We start from the raw sequence: 4604 nt of genomic DNA on the forward strand, positions 1-4604 counted from the left end.
GACAAGCACTGAGCTCTCACTCTTTCATTAGAGTTGCGCCCAGGGGACAGAGGCTGGCTGGGCCAGCGGCGGTACAAGACGAGCGCTCAGGGTCCAGGTCGCCAGGAGGAGGAGGATGTGGCAGTTGGAGGGGACATGGCTGCCAAAACAAGCCTGCAGATGATGGTGGGAACAGCAATAGTAGTCATGTAAAAATCTTTTTACCGAAAAAGCTGCTTGAATGTCTGCCAAAATGTTCAGATTTACCAAAAGAGAAGCACCGTTGGAACACTAACAAGGAAATTGCACTTTATTTAATAACATTTGAGAAACACGAAGAATGTCTAACCACCTCCCCTAAGACAAAACCACAGAATGGCTCAACGATACTCTACTACAGGAAAAAAGTGAAGTACAGGAAAGACGGATATTGCTAGAAAAAGAGGCAAGATGGGAAAACGACCAGAGAGGACCACATAAAGCTCAAGATTCAGGGAGTGGAGGTAAACCGCAGAAAAGGTTTGCTTGGAGCACAAATGTCATTTGCAGGCTACAGTGGAGAATGGAGTTGCTTGGAGTCATGTGATACGAGTCCCCTCTGTCCAGAGCATTTTTGTTTGCCAAGACCCTGGTTTTTGCTTTTGTTTCGTTTTTCTACCTTCTTACCCTATAGTCACCATGCAAGTTTTCAGTGAAACCAGATTGAACTAAAGCAAAAAAAAAAAAAACCTTTTTTGTTGTTTTTGTTGTTTTTTTTGGTGAACAGAACAATAAACGCCTTTATTACGTGGGTGAAGACAGAAAACAAGGATTTATTTGCCTTTCTGAGCCTTGGTTTTCCTAAGATAGAACTCCAACTCTTTGCCCTCTAGCACATAGCCATCTGCTCAGCCACAATGTCCCCGCCGCCTTCAAGCGATGCACGCAAGCAGCTTTCCCTGCTGGAACTGCTCCTCCAGGAGACTGCAGATTTTGGCATTCTTTTTCCTTTTGTCATATTTCTTCTGGATTTTTTTTAGATCGTTTTTTGTTTAAAATCTCTTCTTTCTCAGGAGTCAGCTTGGCTCCCTTCTTGCTGCCCAGGGGCAGTGCATAGTGGGACTTGTACCACTGTTGGTACGGTGTGCTGTCGATGAACACGATGCAATTCTTCACCAAGGTTTTGGTACCGACCAGCTTGTTATTAGATGCATTACAGACAACAATCGATGGTCCTTGTTTTCCGGGTACAACACTCTGAGCCCCAGGAGAAATTCCCCATGTCCAGTCTCAGGGCACAGTCTTTCTTGTTACCACCCCACACATGGACTGTGTGGATGTGGCAGGGGGGCCAGTCTTGGTGTTGGCAGCCGGGCACCCCAACTCATACTTCTTTTTCTTGTGGTAGGGCTTTCTCTTGCCCCCAGGCTTGCCACACTTGTGCCAGTTGTCCCAGAGATCAGAGATGCCCATCACTGAGCTCTGGCTGGAAAGAGCTTTTTTTTTTTTAAAAAAACCATCAAACAAATAGAATTTATGCAGCAGAAGAGAGCTGTTGAACCTTGCCTGGAAGCTAATTAATGAGCTAATTAGGAGATAGGCTGTGTGGGGAAAGGAGCTGGCCTCTCAGCTCAGAACTCTGAGTTCTGAGGATGTCCAGAGTCACACTAGGACCAGGTGCTCTTCTCGAAGCAGGAGACAGATCCCTGAGGCCTGGCTGGAGAGGGGCACCCCTTGCCAAACTCCCCAGACTCTGTCTTGAAGGCCTGACCTTCCCAGAGAGTTGCCGTGAGGGGGCCCCTGCCAGCCTCCTGGGGTGCATGCTTGGCTCGCTGATTGTAGTGGGAAGGCAGGGGCAGGCATGTGCCCAGGCCTGGTCATGAGTATCGGAAACTCGGTGCCCAGGTGCCTGCCCTTGGCCTCTGGCTATAGGCAGTGCTCTCCCCTTCAGTGAGGCTCTGGGGAGCGGGAGGCCTTGGGAGTGGGAGCTCTCGGCACCTTTCAGAATGAGGCATCTGCTCAGAGGCTCTGGGCCACCATCTTCCCCGCCTTGGTACTTCAGGGTTCTGCAGGGGGTGGGCAGCCTCAGGCCACCAGGTAGACCTCCAGCAGGCCTCCCACAGAGTGTAGGCAGTAGAAGACCCCCAGAGGCAGGCTGAAGGTGACGATGGCAAACCACATCTGGTAGTCATAGAAATCCTTTCCTAGCCTGTTCTCAAACTCCTGGTGTATGCCAAATTTGGGCATCATCCACAGTGTGATATTGCAGAGAACCAGGAAGAGTGAGATCTCCTTGAGTGCCCACCACTTCCAGTTGAGGTGGCTGTAGAAGTGGATGTAGGCCAGCGAGTCCTGTGGCAGGCCCCGGCCCAGCTCCAGCAGGGAGCCCCTGTGGGGAGGCTTAGCCTCCTGCTTCTCTGCCAGGCCCTGAGGAACTACCTCCCAGAGTGGGTGCCGGTGCAGACCCTCGATGATGAAGAGGTTCTGGGCGTTGTGTTGCAGGATGAGCAGCAGCGAGTAGGCCAGGATGAGGTGGTTGAGATACTCATGTGGGTGCATGGCCACAATAGCCACCATGTAGAAGCAGGCAATGCCCATCTGGCCCAATGCAGCACCCATCAGCAGCACCACATGCAGGCTGCAGGTGGGGTTCTTTTTTTAGGGGGGGGTGAGGTAGAAAATTGGCTTTATTGACAAAGTTTATTGGTAACATAGGAAAGGATGACGGTGCCTCTGCCCCTCTGGTACCCCCACAACCCCCACAAAGGCTGAAAAGGCAGGCAGGTCACAGCAGGGCGAATTCCCCTTTGTGCTGTTCCAGCCACCGGTCCAGCGTTAGGAACTTGGGGTTGAGTCTCAGGGTCAGCTCGATGCCACAGTCGGGTCTCAGGGCATAGAAAGGGAACATGTTGGCCAGGTCCCGGGCCCCGGGGAAGCCAAGCTTTTCGGAGTCCTCAGGAGTCATCTCGGTGTCGTCCACGACCTCGCGGGTGTGCTTGGCGAGCAGGGCAGCGTGCTCCTCGGCCGTGAGTCTGCAAGTCCTCAGCCTGATGTTCGGGCCGACGTATTTTTCCGGTATCTTCAGCAGGCTGAGCACCACGGGACCCAGGTCGGACACGGACATGCCACCCATGGGAACGTGACCTACGGGCAAGCTCGGCAAGTAGCTCTTTCCTTCTGGGACTTTCTGGGGCAAGAAGTGGGAGAGGACGTTCTCGAACTAGCAGGGCAGCCGCACACTGGTCACGGGAACACCGATGTCCTGGAAATATTCCTGCAACTCCCCTTTGCAGTCAAAGCGCGCGGCGGTCAATCTCCCGGCCGTCACCTTCTTGGTGTTCTCCAGGCCACAGTCGACCACACAGCGGAGGCCCAAGCGCTTGGCCAGATCAGCCAGTAGCTTTCCCGCGCTGAGCAGAGCCCGAGTCTGCAGCTTCCACGGACCTGGAGAACGGGCCTCACGCTGCGCTTCCGGCCTCCCGCAAGGGCGTGTCCTCGGCAGGCCCCACCCCGTCCTCACGCTGCGCTTCCGGCCTCCCGCAAGGGCGTGTCCTCGGCAGGCCCCACCCCGTCCTCACGCTGCGCTTCCGGCCTCCCGCAAGGGCGTGTCCTCGGCAGGCCCCACCCCGTCCTCACGCTGCGCTTCCAGCCTCCCGCAAGGGCGTGTCCTCGGCAGGCCCCACCCCGTCCTCACGCTGCGCTTCCGGCCTCCCGCAAGGGCGTGTCCTCGGCAGGCCCCACCCCGTCCTCACGCTGCGCTTCCAGCCTCCCGCAAGGGCGTGTCCTCGGCAGGCCCCACCCCGTCCTCACGCTGCGCTTCCGGCCTCCCGCAAGGCCGTGTCCTCGGCAGGCCCCACCCCGTCCTCACGCTGCGCTTCCGGCCTCCCGCAAGGGCGTGTCCTCGGCAGGCCCCACCTCGTCCTCACGCTGCGCTTCCGGCCTCCCGCAAGGGCGTGTCCTCGGCAGGCCCCACCCCGCGCTGCGTGCTGACGTAGTGCTGGTCCCGCGCCCGCCCGCTGGGCTGCCGGGACAGCTGCGCCTGAGGGAGTCGCTGACCGGCACACTGACAGGCGGCTGGCGGACGGGCGACAGCGACCTGCGGCAGGTGAATGGTCTGAGCCCTCCGGGGCCTGCCTTCCGTTTGGTCCTCCGCGGGCCCCGCCTGGGTCCAGGCCTTTGGAGCTGGGCTCGGCCGGGCCACAGCCCTCTGCGTCTCCGAGGCATCCTTTTAGATGCTGACAGTCACTGGAAGGGTTAATTTGTGCCCAGCCAAGAAAAGAGCAGGATTTCCGATTTCCCATAAAGCAACTCGCCCCTTCACTGTGAGCTTTACGAAGTCACGTGGGCTCCTCGTGGCCGAGTGGGGAGTTCACAGCTTTATGTACAAGTAAGCTACAGACAGTGCCCAGAAAACGCGGCAGGCAGCGGTTTTGTCCTTAAAAACGGAAATCCTATGAAGAAACCAGCCACTCCGACGAGGTTACATCTTTTAGTGATAAATATAAAATATAAATTAATTTCTATAGCTATTTTGAGAATATCGATTAGGAACTCTTTTTCCCGTAAATTATTTTTTATTATAAAATGGCAACAGTGACATCCAGTGTTTAGTAAAATTAATGGCAGGTTATCCCTGAGGCCCCTGA

General features: G+C 55.6%; 2 pseudogenes; both read right to left on the reverse strand.

Annotated features, from left to right (window-relative positions):
• Positions 1-791: 791 nt before the first annotated feature.
• On the reverse strand, positions 792-1431 carry LOC101035229 (small ribosomal subunit protein eS8 pseudogene; annotated as a pseudogene).
• Positions 1432-2743: 1312 nt separating this feature from the next.
• LOC101038611 (nmrA-like family domain-containing protein 1 pseudogene) lies at positions 2744-4259 on the reverse strand (annotated as a pseudogene).
• Between the last annotated feature and the right edge of the window lie 345 nt (positions 4260-4604).

This window comes from Saimiri boliviensis, chromosome 13 (genome assembly GCF_048565385.1).
Source record: "Saimiri boliviensis isolate mSaiBol1 chromosome 13, mSaiBol1.pri, whole genome shotgun sequence".
Classification (NCBI taxonomy): domain Eukaryota; kingdom Metazoa; phylum Chordata; class Mammalia; order Primates; family Cebidae; genus Saimiri; species Saimiri boliviensis.